Source organism: Mustela nivalis (genome assembly GCF_964662115.1).
Source record: "Mustela nivalis genome assembly, chromosome: 14".
Lineage (NCBI taxonomy): Eukaryota > Metazoa > Chordata > Mammalia > Carnivora > Mustelidae > Mustela > Mustela nivalis.
Window position 1 is genome coordinate 74,350,154 of NC_139033.1, and position 15,386 is coordinate 74,365,539.

Consider the following 15,386-nt stretch of genomic DNA (forward strand, 5'->3'; position numbering starts at 1 on the left):
TTCATTTCCTCTCCTGCTGTATCTGTTACTGTGAAGTATCTTTTGGTTTTTTTACCCTTACTGACATAAGGACTGAATTGAGGATAAAAATCTGTCAGCATTTACCAGCTGAGAGAAGCTGAAGTTATAATACTGGTGATACTTGTTTTCTTTTGCTCATGAATAAATCACTGCCATATAGAAAGTGCAGTAAACTCGTGAGCTGATATTCAAAATGTCATTGTTAATAGAAGAACCATGACAAGACAGAAAATACATAAGCAGTAAGTTTTGAGCAATAGCTAATATTTCCTTTGATCTCATTGTCTCAGACATTAAACTTGAAGTGTGTTGAGAAATGGCACTAGAATTATTCTTTTATTTCAGTCAAAGTTTGTTGAGCAACCAAAATTATACAAATTTCATCTTCTAATTGAGGCCTTGTTTAATTAATTAAACCTTGTTTAATACTAAGCTTGATACCTCTCTCTCCTGCTTCCTCTTTCTATCCTCCTTAACCCTGTTTCTCATTTCCTTGACATTACTATCTTCTCAACTACTACATAATTTACTTATTTCTTGTCTGTATTATTTTTTTCTGTATTACTAGAATTAAACTCTATGACGGTGAAGGTCTTTATCTTGTTCTCTGATGAATTTCAGGAATCAGGTCTGAGAATCATATCTGGCATATAGTACTCAAATATTTGTTTGATGAATGAAAATTGTGACTAAGTCTTCCATTTGCATCGAGGGAAGTCATTTTTACTGTATGTTGAAAGGGACCATGTTATACATACACTATATTGGAGGATTCATGGAAATTATTTTCTTTAAGATTTCCATGCTTCCTCTTAGTGTACTTGGTAAAAAATAATCTTAGAGAAGCAATAATAAAATTCTGCTTAAAATGATCTTTAATGGTTTCCTGTTGTTTAAGGATAAGGACTGAACTGAAATCCTTTCCATGGCCGGGAGGGCAGTGTATCTGGCCATATTCACCTTTCGGATGCCTCACATTCCCTCTTACCACATTTATCCTGTCTGTAGTGCTCTTCTGGACATCAGCCTCATCACCCTGCACAGAGTTGAATCCTACTCATCTGTCCAGTTGCAGCTCAAGAAGCTTTCCTCAGAGAAGCATTCACTCATGACATTTATCACCACTTCGTAATTGCAGTCATAGGATTTACCTCCCTTTCAGACCACAGTCTTGACAAGGGCCAAGAATGTCTGTCTTTGCTTCACATTGTATCTGTTATCTCCAGTATAGCGCCTGGTACCTGGTACATTCTTAAGGACATTTAATGAATGAAGGAATCCTTTGTTCTATGTCAGTACTAGACCAATCAGAATGAAGAGTGCCTTTGCTGGCAGATTCTTTTCAGGCCTGGGATGAGTTTACTCTCCCTCATTTCCTCCTTAGCTTTTCTCTCTGCCTCCCTGCCATCCTTGCCCTCACTGTGGAAAGCTGACTGAAAAATTGCCTTAGTAATCAGTTCTACTGCTATTATTTCCACTTCATAGAAGTAGAGCAAGGAAATACAGCTATCAAATAATTCTGTGTTCCTGAAGAAAGACACTTTATAAATCAAGGCTTGTGTTGTTCTGTGTTTATGGGTCCTACATAGTCTCTTTGGATAAGACAAGTACTCTCTGATAATAAGATAAACACCTCTGTGATACGGTAGTTACCTACAAAGATGAAATCCATTGTTGAACTACTATAGTCTGGATTGTTGCCACTAAAGGAAGATTTCTTATTTGCCTAAAGACACCCAAACAGTGATGTATAAAAAATAGTTGGAATGGTGACTGGTTTTACGTTGTTGTTCAACAGGATCAATACCATTAGTTTCTCAGTGTTTTTCTTTTTTCTTTTGTTACATTTTATTTATTTATTTATTTATTTATTTATTTATTTATTTATTTATGTTAGTCACCACACAGTACATAATTAGTTTTCGATGTAGTGTTCCGTGATTCATTGTTTGTATATAACACCCAGCACTCCATAAAATATGTGCCATCCTTAATACCAATTACCAGACTAACCCATCCCCCCACTCCCATCCCCTCTAAAACCCTCAGTTTGTTTCCTGGAGTCCATAGTCTCTCATGGTTTGTCTCACCTTCTGATTTCCCCATCTTCATTTTTCCTTCGTTCTTTTAATGTTCTCCATGCTATTCCTTATGTCCCACAAATAAAGTATTTTTCTTCTTACAATACTGTGAATGAGCATTTATGGTCTTAATCCATTTTGTTTTACTATTTGTTGAAAGTTCTGTGAAATGAGGTATTTCTTTTTTTATTTTGTAGGGACCCCATCATTCACATTGCATGGTGTGTGTGTACTGAGGAGTGGTTAGTGGGGAGTCACTTAGTTAAGTGTGACTCTAACTGTTGGTCAGGATCTGAATCTCAGCCTGGCTTTATATTTTCCTCTTTCTTTTGAGTATGCAGAAGCTTTCCTGACTGAAATTGTGGAGGATAAGGTAAAGAGAAAATAAAGCTACTCTTAGTTAGAAAGTCAAATTTCGTCTTGGTTTATATACATGTGATGTAAAATAAGCCCATTACAAAATTTAAATAGAAGAAAATTAAATTTAGTTTCATACATATGGGGAATTCATATAGACATGAGGTTCCCACTATAATTTTTTTTTTTTTTTAAGACTCTGTTTATTTACTGCAGAGCTCTATCCCAGAGCCCTGGGATCATGATCTCAGCTGAAGGGAGACCCTTAACCAACTGAGCCACCCACTACGAATTTTTTTTGGTGAACAGGGATGCTTGATCATTTCAGTAAATTTTTCATTAATTGAAAAAGAATTGAATAAACCTTAAGAAGGCAGTTAATTCGTGATATGAGGATAATAAGTATAAATTGTAAGATAGCCATCTGCCTGTGAAAAAATTTTTATATCGACAAATTTGAGTATTCAGGTAGATATCCAAACATACCTGAAGAAGAGTCTGCTATATAATCTACTATATAATCACCCATTGTTCTATTAGCTAAAAAGGAAAGGAAAAGAAGTAAAGCTAATATTATTATTAGTCATTAAGTGAATTTGACTCTTTGCAGTAGTTATGTTTACAACTGTGCTAAGGGAAAATTGAAAGTAACAGTGAGACTTCCACTGTACTTTCAGATATGATAAAGCACCATTAATCTTTTCCATCAGATTGTTCCTAATCACCACAGGAATAGCTCAAGACAATAAACAATGTCTTAAGAGAAGCCTGAATGCTGCAAGTTCACAGGAAGATGTCCCCTCCCTTCTATAATCAAGGGGTCCTTGGCTGGGACTAAGCTGGCCCTCTCATTATTGCAGTAGCCTGTCCATCTTCAAGAGTTTATAGACTCTGTCTCCTGGGGTCGCAGCCTGTTCTCTAACTGATTAGGTATGAATTGTATGCTAACCCAGTGCACAGGCAAGACCCTTAGATCCTGTTTCCAAGCTTGCCTTGGAATTCAAATCAATTCTAACTCCTTGTAAGGTCAGTCTGCAGCCTCTATCATCAGTTTTTCTGTATTATGAACAGGGATAATTAAAGAATTCACTATTTTAATAGGATCCCTCTGCCTAATTAGTTCAAGTCTGCAAACAATGATTTGACTACCTACATGTTTTAACTGGATGTAGGTGCTAAAAAATGGTAGCATTAGACGTTGTAGGCACTTGCTATCTATCAGCCATTTTACTGCATTATCTTAGCCAGTATAGAATATATTTAACGAGGAAGATCTGTTCTATTGAGTTTAAATCAAATGAGCAGTGCCAATATAAGTCTTCATCTCCAACAGAGGACTTACAGTAACATAAGCATAAATACAACTCAACAGTAATATTGCTGTAGACTTTATTAGCAGTCAGATACAGGTTGTCATCAGCTATTACTAGATTTGATATCTCTTGTTTTATGGAGGATTTCTGTATTTATGTTTATGAACAATGTTGGTCTGCTGGGTTTTAGTTTTAAGGTCTTGTATGGATTTCACATCAAGATAATTCTGATTTCTTATAATGAACTGGGAGGAGTTCCCTATGCCTCCCATTTTCTGTGCAGGTTTGATATTTTTTCATTTTTATGTTTTATATGTGAGGCCATTTAAGCCTGGGGTTCTCTTTGTGGTTTCTTTAATAAATATGGTAGATTGCATTTCTTTTGCTGTCAGTTTTAGTAGTTTATATCTCTCAGGGGATTTGTCATTTTCATGTAAGCTTTTGGATTTTGGATATTGTTTGATTCCCAGTATTTTGGCATATTCTAGATCTCTTTCACCAATTTCTAGATAAAGTCCATTATGGTCAAGGAACATACTTTATGAGTTAAGTCCTTTAAGATTTATTGGCACTTGTTTTATGGCCAAGCATATGATTTATCTTGGTGATGTGCACTGTGAATTTATTTTATTTTATTTTTTCAAAAGATTTTATTTATTTATTTGAGAGAGAGAGAGAGAGAGAGAGAGTGAGAGAGCATGAGAGGGGAGGTCAGAGGGAGAAGCAGACTCCCCATGGAGCTGGGAGCCTGATGTGGGACTCAGTCCCAGAACTCTGGGATCATGACCTGAGCAGAAGGCAGTCCCTTAACCAACTGAGCCCCCTAGGGGCCCCGTGCACTGTGAATTTAAAAAGAATATGTACTCTGCTCTATTGGATAGGAGTATTCTAGAAATATCTGTTAAGTTAATATGGTTGATCCTGTTGTTTAACTTTTCTATATTTTTCCCAATTTTCTGTTTACTTGCTCTGTTACTGAGAGAGAAGTTTTGACATCTCTAGATCTATATACATCTCTACATCTCTATAGAGATGTCTGTTTTTGTCTGTTTTTCCTTTTAGTTCTTAGAGTTTTGACTTTAAATATTTTGAAGTCTTATAATTTAGTGCACACATTAGAATTAGGTTGTTAGGTTCTCTTTATGAAAGCAGATTTTTATCATTAAGAAATAATGCTTTGCCCTTGGTCATATCCCTTGTTCTAAAGTTGTGGCTGCCACAGAGTCGTGCTCTTCAGAACTCCTTTCCAAAAAGTAGTATACTTAGCTCATGACTTTAGCTGCCATCCTTGTGGGTGTTCTCCCCAGGATGGTGCGTCTTGACCGAGCACAACATGATCCTGGAGCTGGGCTCTTTTTGTCCAGCTCCAGGTCTTCTACTGGGCAGTATCTGCTGGAGACTGCCCATTAGCCTGGCTGAGACACTTGCACCTGCACTGCAGCCTGAGGCCCTTCCAACCCAAATCTTCTTTCGCCTCCTCTCCTTTCACTGGTTTCAGATAGCATTCATTCCTGAAGGTCTTTCCTTGTCCAGTCCTGCTCTCTCTTACCTTTGTCTTGCACAAGTGTTTCCCCAAATAAATCTACTGAACCTCTAATTTAATCTTGACATCTGCCTCCCCTAGGACACAAACTGCCACAGAAATCTGCTTTGTCTGAGTTAATATGTCCATCCAAGCTTTCTTATGATTAAGGTTTGCATGGTAAAAATCAAGAGTCAAGAGACTCAAGTTACCTAGTTACCCAGATGCCTCTAATTAGTGTGTTTCTTATAAGCAGCCTATGTAGTTGGGTTTAATATTACTGTCTTGCTAAATGTTTCCTATTTATCCCATCTGTTCTCCTCCTTTCTAGCCTTCTTTTAGATTACTTAAGTATATTTTTTATTATTCCATTTATCTCCAGTCTTGTCTTATAGCTGTTTATCCATTATTTTTAGTGGTCACTCTAGAGTTTACAGTATTCCACTTAAGCTTATCACTATTCACCTTCAAATAATATATCACTTTATGTGTAATCCAAGAACCTTATGGCTTTATTCTTTCATTTTCTCTTTCCCATCCTTTGTGATATTGTTGTCATGAATGTTAGTACATACATCAAAAAGCTTATCATGATACACTGGTACTATTTTTGTTTTTAAACAGTCGATTTTATTTTAAAGAAATAAAAAAACAAGGACATACTTTAATTTTTCATGTGCTCACAAATTTACAAGTGTCCACACTTTTAATTCTTTTGTGCAGGTCCAAGTTTTCATCTGGTATTATTTTCTTTCTTGAAAAACTTGCTCTAACATTTCTTGTAGTGCAGATCTGCTGGTCATGAATTCTTTGTACTTTTGTTTGTCTAAGATAGTATTTATTTCGTCTTTGTTTTTGATGGATTTTTCACTGGATATAGAATTTTAGGATGATCTTTCTTTTTTTTTTAATACTTTAAAGATATTATTCAACTAATCTTTTCTTGTGTTGTTTTAATGAGAAGTTTGTAGTCATTTTTACTGTTCTTCTGTATATTATGTCTGATATTTCCCCTCTGCTGCTTTTGATGTTTCCCTTTATCTCTGGATTTTACCAATTGTGTCATGATATTTGCCTGGCTGTGGTTTTCTTTGTATTATCTTTGTTGGGCTCATTGAGTTTTTTGGACTTATAGTTCGTAGTTTTCATCAAATTTGGAAAAATTTCAGCCATTATTTCTATATGTCATTTTTATCCTCTGGCCCCTATCCTAGGAATCCACTCTGTTATCATCCCACAAATCACTGAGGCTGTTCATTTTTTATAGCCTTTTTTCCCTCTGTGTATTGTCTATCTTGTCTTCTATCTTGTCTTCAAAGATACGAGTCTTTCTGCAGTTAATGTCCCGATAATCCCATCTAGCTTATTTTCATTTCAGATAATTTTTCATTTCTATAAATTCTCATTTTTAAATTTTCTATTTGTTTCCTCATTTATTTCCTTTGAATTCTTCAGTATGTTGAGCATATTTATAATTGTCCTTCTATGCTGATTCCTCGACTATGTCATTTGGAATCTGTTTCTGAATCTCATTTTTCTGCTTCTTTGCATGAGTAGTATTTCTTTTTAATTGAATGCTAGATTTGTGATTTGTTTTTATTCAGTGTAAATTTTGTTGTCTTTCTCTTGAAAGGTTTGTGTGGGCAGGTCTACTGTAACCTTTACTGTAGGGTGGACTTAGCCATACTACTAAACTGATACTTCAAAGTTATCTTGCTACTATAGACCCTTCTGGGGCTGGGACCTGAAGCCCCAAGTGCTCAACACAGACTTTCTAGTCTGGCTATTAAAAGCTCAGGTGTCTCCTAGCTCTTTGCAATATCTGTGAATCATTTAACTTAAAGATCCTCGTTTGTCTTTTGTCTAGCATTAGGAAGTTAACCGTGTTTATGTGTGACTTATATTTAACAACAAACTCAAGGAGACCCTTATATGAATTTCTTGAGCCTGCATAACTTCTTCCTCTTTGGTATTTGTCCTAGAAAATTTTATCTCCCTTAACCTCTGTGAACTCTGTTCTATGTCCCTGAAGTCAAGGAGACCCCAGTATTCTTGAGTTTCCTCTCACTGCATTTCCAGTCTGGAATGTGCATCCAGGATGAAAGCTAGGATAACTGTAGGATTCATCTCAGTTGTTCCCTTTCTCCCAGGGATCACATCTTTACTTTCTTCTAATATTTATAAGCAGTTTTTCACGTATTTTATCCAGTTTTTCAGTTGAATAGCAGGAAGGCTACTCCATTCCCAGTTAATCCATCATGACTAGAAACAGAAATTTTAGTTTTTATGAATATTCTGGATGTTTTCTTTTACATATAAGGTAGCCTTTGAGAACATCTCCATTGTTGAACAAGAAGAAATTTTGGGGGAGGGAGAGAAGAGACTCATTTACTGTGCCCTGGACTGGCACAGGCTGAGACTGGACATAGGATCTTGGTTGTGCATTTCAGAAAGAAGCGGGTATGGGAACTGGAAGATAAGAGGTGGCATTAGCCCCTCTTCTTTCCAGGTACTCTTTCCCCAGTTACATATCAAGGATAACCTGTACATTCAAACTATCCCAAGAGAGGAGTGTCCTGGCTAGAAAATTCTGTATCTCTTGTTTATGGATGGAATTGTCTTTCTCCTTTGGATATCCATGGCAATTTAAGTATTTCTTTTAATCTTTTTCTTTTGCATCAGTGTTATTTATTGAAGACTTGAAAAACAACATGCTCTGTTAATGATTTATACTCAAAATTCATTTATTTTTCACCATTGTCCTAGGAGGCAGGCACTAATATGACCTCTGTATTATCATGAATAAGACAAAGCATAGAAGGATTAATTGCCCAACCTCATACATTGTGCAAGTGGCAAAGCCATTTAGACCTATGGTCTTCTTAATTTCATGCCCTGCACTCTTGATATTAAGCTATATTTCCCTTTTAGTACACACTACATTTGTACTATAGTTACTTCTGTACCTGTCTTACCAGTTCATGAATTGATTGAGAATAGGAACCCTGTGTTTACACATGTTATGTCTTCAGAGCCCCTCACCGGACCAAGTTGAGAGGGAGAAAAGGAGGAACAACAATCATCTTCTTTATCTCTCATTTTGGAAAAGAAACAGTGCTAACCTCTTAGAATTAACTTGCCATCAAAATATTTTCTTATCAATAACATTGATTTTTTCAATGTAACTTTGTTTTACTTATTTTATTTCTCATTAATCATAGTTACTAGAATCAGCTCACAGGAAATAGCTGTCTTATAAAACAACAGATGGCAAAAAGGAAACATTCATTATTATTCTGTTGTGCAGTGTACATACCTAGTAATGGCAGATTTTGAAATAATGTGTTCTATGATATTTGCTCCCTTTAGTCATGCCTATTCATTATTCTCCCTTAAAGGTTGATTTTTATGTTTTCTGTAGCATGAGGTAAATGTTTATTGAAATAAGATATGTACTTGAGACTATATAATATAGAAATAGCATAGCAGAACCCTGTAATCAGTAACTTGAAGTTATCTTCTTTTTGTTTGCTAACCAAATACACAGTGCTATCTTGATTAAGTCTGTCAGTAACTAGGGCAATAAAGTTGTTCTCCGGGATAGAGTTAGTGGTACATCAGCATCCCCAGGGGAGGATGGCAGAGCCTTCAGGTGGGTGCTTCCAAGGGTTCTTCTTACATCAGATGATTGTTGGATGCCAGTTTCGACCATTTGTTCCCCTCCCCCAGGGTCAAATGTACATGTTCATGGAGGCATTTAAGCCACATCTGATAACCCTCGTAGTTGAACTTACAAGCTCTCTGTGGACTGGTGTTTGTCAGGGCAGAGGTACATGTAAGGTGAGAAAGCCTTGCTGCTGAAGCTGTCAAAAAAATCTATTTCAAGAGTACTTTAGTATCTGTAATTACTCAATTAAAAATGCCGTTAGCCCTGGGGAAGTTGTGTCAGAGAGGAGTAGGTTTGTGGCAAACACCATGTCATGTCTGAAACTCTGAGCTCAGAAAAGCAGTGTAGATACTTGTTAAAGGCAGAAAATTGTGTTTTTATATTACCACCACTCTCTGTTCTTCAGAGATTCTTTCTTGTTAGCCAAAAGCGACCCAACTTTCAGGCTCAGTGAGTCTGAAATGCTTCCTCATATTGCAGAACCAAAACGACTTCATCCAGAGGGAGAAGCTTCAAATCTTTATTTTTTTTTTTAACACTTCCCCAAAAATCTCTAGTTAGCTCTTATTCTATCTATAAAGTGGGAGCCAAGAGAGAGGGCAGAGAGTAAAGACGAGAGACCTGGAAGGTCGTATTTCTCAAGCTAAAGCAAGAGAAGCCCTTAGAAGTTAGAGGGAGTTAGGTTTCACATGATCTTTTAAGATGCAAGATCTTTCCTCTCTTAATAATTTAATAAAATGGACAAGTATCCACTATAGTCACTTTCTTCTTTACACATGATAAATTAATGAGCAGCCCTCAACGAATTCATTTTTAGTCTTTGGTAGACTGACCTGGCCTGAACTGGATTGAGGCAATGATGTGAAGGCTCAAAACTAAATCTGTTGTTTCAGATCCCTGAGACTCTCCTGTCTCCCAGCATGTTGTTATGTCATATTAAACATTAGTAGTTGGATCATAAGAAACACAAGGGACACCAGGTTTTTATCCTCCTTGTCTGGGTAAAGCTCTTAAAAAAAAAAAAAAAATCAATGAGTCCTTATCAAATCCCACTGCCATCACACTAGAACTTGAAGGGCAGCAGAGGAAAAGAGTCCCCTACCCCCCTTTTTAAAAAAGATTTTATTTATTTATTTGACAGAGATCATAAGTAGGCAGAGAGGCAGGCAGAGAGAGAGGAAGGGAAGCAGGCTCCCTCCACCCAGGACCCTGGGATCATGACCTGAGCCGAAGGCAGCGGCTTTATTTAACCCACTGAGCCACCCAGGTGCCCCAAGAGTTCCCATTTTTAACAAAGAGGCCTGAGGAAGGATTTTAGGTAGATTCTAAACTAAGGTAAACTCTTTCACTGAATTAATTCATACCAATTATTGTACCTCATATCCATGTTGTAAGAAGCCTTTACCTTAACCATCTTAATAATATATTTGAACAGGGAGATCTCATAAAACATATAGTCATATTTATGTCAAAAATCTTCAGAGCTCCAACTTTCCTTAAAATTCTGTTATATTGCATTTTTTCTGGGATGTTTTTCTATAGAAAAAAAGTTGTGGTTCATTCATTAATTCAATAAGTGTTACAGGTTTATGTGTGGAGAGCATTTTGCTTGATTTTTCTGAAATTATGCATTTATTTCTTCATTTATTTAACAAGTACTTATTGTATATTTATAAATGATAAATGCTATTCTTGATCCTGGGAATATTGTTAAGTATTCATTACCAGTGGGGAAGTCAGACAACAGGAAAGTGAACAAATGCATACATAATATAATTTTGGAGAGATGAAAGGGGATGTATTAGCTCTTTGTATCCATCTACTAATGACTGATACTGTGTAACAGCTGCTGGGAAATTAGATGCCAGTATGCAGTGACTACATGATCTTTTACATAAGGCAAAATATAGGTTTTTTTCCGGTTATCTTATGCAGTTTTCACAGTAGACATGTAAACTACATGTTATTATTCCCATTTATTCAGACAAAGAAAATGAGGCTCAGAGAGATGGGGTGAATTTCTTATCTGAGGCCCCAAGAGATTGGGTGAATTTTTTTTACTTAAAGCTAGCAAATCCCAGAGGTTTTTTGAATCAAGCCTTAGCCTTCTGACCATAAGGTGCACGTTTTTGCTCTGCATTAATACTTGGTACCTGTTAGATTAATTATCTACAAATTCTTTTGTTCCTACATTTCAGGTTAAAATTCTTTCAGGAGTAGAAGTACTTACTAAATCATGATACATACAGTGTTTGCTTTTGACTTTGAAAGTACTTTTAATAAAGTCTTATATCTGTTTAGTGGGGAAAAGAAGAAAAGGGGAAAACTGTAAAACTCGCCCTTGTGCACTGCACGAGTTTTCATAAATCTCAGCCTTCTTGAGGCTGATTACACTTTGCGGTCTTCCTTAGGAAATGGGTGAAAATTGGAGCTGGGACACAAACAGGAAGGCTGGGAGGCAAATCTGTCCCACAGGCACTACCTCTTTAAATAGCTACCGTGCAGTGGGAATTAGTTCTCCTCCTGCAAGAAACTCCAGTGCCCTTTGTTTCTTTGCCGCTGGGCTGGAGGCAGCCAGTGCTGTCCTGTCTCAGAGGAGGGAGGCAGTGCTCAGAGGGTGTGGGGTGTTGGATATGGGCTGGAGGATGGCCTCCCCATTTCTAGGCCATGAGGACACATGATCGCACAGATGTTCTGTATTTCTCCCTTAAGAATATCATCCATGAGACTTTTAACCTCCTAAAAGGTAAGGTTGAGAGCACTTTCTAGATCAATCACTTGGGCTATAAGCTTCTTGCCTCAGACTGATTCTTTCATATAAGAGAGGAAAGAAGAGAGTAGATGGTTGCTATAGCTTTTTTAAAAATGCATTTTTAATTGAATGAGTAAGTGGAGGTTATGGTTTTATTAGTAAGTTATAGGTACATAATGTTAAGTGATAGTAAACTTGATTTTTTAACTTTCCAAAGATTTTTGTTACAGGGTGGATGAAAGTTTCTAAAGCTCAAATATAGAAGAGTAGATAAGCCCTGTTACTAATTTGGGAAGATTAGTTAAAATAATAGATGCATACAAATGAATGGTTTAGAGGTCATTTGATTCCAGTTCCTGCTTTTGAGCAGGAGCCTTTAAAACTCTAATCCAGGGGTGTCAGTCAGTAGAGCGTCTCACTCTTGGATTCAGCTCAGGTCAGGATCTCGGGGTGTGAGACAGAGCCCTATGTGCGGCTCTGTCTCTTTGGGATTCTTGTTCCCTCTCCCTCTGCCCCTTGCCTGCTGCCCTGTGTGTGTTCTCTCTCAAATAAATCTTAAAAAAAAACCAAACAAACAAACAAAAAAAACAAACCTCTAATCCAGTCTTTCTAGTTCATTATCTAATTTTGGAAACGTCTACTGAGGTAGACTCCATTACTCAAGTAGGCACTTCCACTCTTCAGCGGAATTAATGTATTTCCTTGGTCAGGCTACCAAGCCTTTCCTCTGGTTTTCCATGTTAGGACAAAGGGTGCCAACTAGAAGCAGCTGTGTTTTTGCCCTGCTTCTAGAAGAGACAGGTGGTTGGAGAGGGAGTGCCCATTGCATACCTGCCCTACAGAAAGTACTGTGCCTGGGATTTTTGGGTGCTGCCTTTGTCCATTCCTTCTCATCTTTTCCTGGCCTCCACCTTCTCCTCCCTTATATACCTTTTTTAAGAAATCGGTACCTGTGTTATAGAATACTCTCAAAGCCAGCCTTAGTCTGATTAATAGCAAACAGAAGGCCTATTTCAAGAAACACAAATGCAGCCCTTCCCAGAAAGGTTTCCACAGTATCTGTTAATCTCCTTTAATTTTTAGAGCACTGTTATCCATACCGCCCCCTTTTCAGTGATTCCTTATATGTCTTGTCTGTCTTTCTTTCTTTTTTTTTCTCTTGTTTTTGTCCTTTGTGTTGCCTTTCACAGGAAGGGGAAGTATTAGGACCCGTGCTTTTGTTGTTTATTTGAATTTCATTTCCTTTAAATTAGAATCATCTGCTTCAGAGTGTTCGGAGTTCTTTTTAGTTAAGTAGCATCATCTTTATATTTTTGCCAGTGTGTTTATAGTTTCTTTATTGTTTTTAAATTGTTTTACTAATGTCTTTTGTAATCAAAGGTAGAGTCTCCTTTAACCCTGTTGAGCCTTCTTTTTTAGATTAGAGTGTGTTAAGAAAGCCCATTTAGAGAAATACTGCTTTTCTTGTATGGTATGATTTGAGAGAGGTAAGGCCTTTCTTCTTTTTAGTTTTACCTTTAGATTCAGAGTGTGGTAAGCAAAACCAAGGTCTATGATAGGCTATACATTTCAAGCATAATGTCTAGGATATGCTTGATGTGCTTGTTTGTGAAAATAATTTTATACTAGTGTGCTTTGATGAGTATTACTAATAGGGAGTCTTTCTTTTACTTTAAATCTTGTAAGTAAAAAGGATTTACATTATTTTTAGAAATCATTCTTAAATTCTACAGTTTTGTTTTGATAGCCCCCCCATAGTTGTGCATGTAATTACTGCCCCCTGCCCAACCCCCTTTGTACACATCCTATCTCTTACAAATTTTGTAAGGCACTTGTTAAACTATAAACTAAGGGATTAATTGGATAGTAACTGTGCTAATCAAAAGCAAGTTTAACAAGACAAAACTGGTGCTTAGATTGGAAAATATAAAAAAGAACTTAATTTTTATGGTCCTAATGCTGAAGGGGAAAAAAAAAAAACAAACAGAATAATGCTTATCTTCCTTAAGCAAGCTGAATCTTCATAGAGAAGGAGTTCTGAAGACAATGGGCATAATAATGCAAGGCTCTATTAGCCAAGGTTCCAGCAGAAATTTTAGAAAAGTAAAATCACTTATGAGATGAACTTCAAGGAAATCAGTGCCCCTCTGTAAAAAGTAGAATGACAAGGTAAAGTAACAGATTTACTGGAAAGCCTCCTACTGACCTGAGTTGAGCAGAGTGCAGGAATGTGTTTCAAAGCCTGTTTAAAACCCCAGAGGTGGTGTTTTGAATCAGTCTTGCTGACGTAAACACAGACCCTGCCTGGAAACTTTCCAAAAGTGCAGAAGGTGAAGCCAGTTCAGTCAAGATGTGCAGTGGTATTATAGTAAAGACTGGGGAAGCAATGCACCACCATCTTAGGAGACAGAGTCTAACAGCCTTTCGGCTATCTCTGAAGGTATAGTGTGACCTGGTGATAAGACCATTCGCTGAGAGAAGATTGCACTGAGAACAATCACCCCCAAGTGCTTATCTAAACAGGAGGGGGGGGGGAGATGAGAAAAAGGGAATTGTTTCCTAGTGATATAGAAGCCTGTGGATTATTTAAGGGGACAAAAACTATTGAGAGGAGTGTTTGCACAATGTCACTGCTGATGAGATGGACATTCATTGCCAGGGCCCTTTAGTGATGAATAAATGATAGGTTTACAAAGCTCAAGTACCAAGCAAACTCTCTTTGTAAGTGAGCAGAGTAAACAGGTCTTGTCTCTCTGTTAGGTATGAAGCTTACCATACATAATGCTCCATATGTCAGATGTGTTTAATTAAATGAACATGAAGACTTAAAACTTTCCAAATTTCTCATGTGGATATACCTAGTAGTAAAATTAGGGTCTGAAATGAAGATATTTCCTGCCCAGCTGCTCATCACCCTAAAGGAGATTTGACCAAGAATCCAACCTGGTACTAAACAGAAATCACTATTTGGGACATGAAGCATCTATTATTTTGTTTCAAAAGACAGGCACAATATTTCAGTTATTTGTATATTAAGGTGGTACATAACTATCTGAAACTTCTGGCATAAGTAGGTGCTAAGGATATGTTTTTTTCCTGTCCCATAACTTACAGAGCTCATTCCAAATGCCTCCATAAACTTCAAAAGGAATGCTGGAGATATGGAGGCAGTAACCCCACACAGTGCTGCCTGTCCTCACAGGAGCATATGGGACAGCCTTCTGGGCCAGGGTAGGGCGCCCAGAGGAACTATGTGACTATCCCAGGCAGGATGCTTTGAAGCAATGTCATTAAAATGGAGGCTAACACAGTTTACCTACTTGAAAAGATTTCTTTTTAAATAATAGCATATTACATCGTAATTGTTTTTCATTCTTTGCCAACCTTGAATTACTCAGTAGGTACGAATCTTCCAGTGTATTTTAGTTAAAATAAGGACAGGATTTATCACTTGATCCATCCCCAGCTGCTGCAGCTGCTCCTCCTTACCTCCTTTTTCTAACAAAATGAAACACCCAAAGTGCAGTCTCTTTTTGAGTTAGGGAAGTCAATGGATAGATATCCCTTACCACTAAGAGGTTGCAGTTCCTTCAAAACTGCTTTCTAATCTATGAAATAGGAGAAATCAGAAGCCAATATTAGACAAGCTCATTTGGAGCTTTTTCACGAAGTC

The 15,386-nt window shown here is 37.1% G+C and overlaps 1 protein-coding gene across 3 annotated transcripts in view; it reads left to right on the forward strand.

Annotated features, from left to right (window-relative positions):
• ARHGAP28 (Rho GTPase activating protein 28) overlaps positions 1-15,386 on the forward strand; it is a 238,739-nt gene that overhangs the window by 75,637 nt on the left and 147,716 nt on the right. Inside the window, exon 1 of one of the 3 annotated variants that reach the window (XM_082697299.1) lies at positions 11,514-11,707. The exons of the other annotated variants lie outside the window; for them this stretch is intronic. The gene's annotated coding sequence lies outside the window, so the exon portion shown is untranslated. Of the gene's footprint in view, positions 1-11,513; positions 11,708-15,386 lie in introns of those variants that run through there. 3 annotated transcript variants of the gene reach the window in all.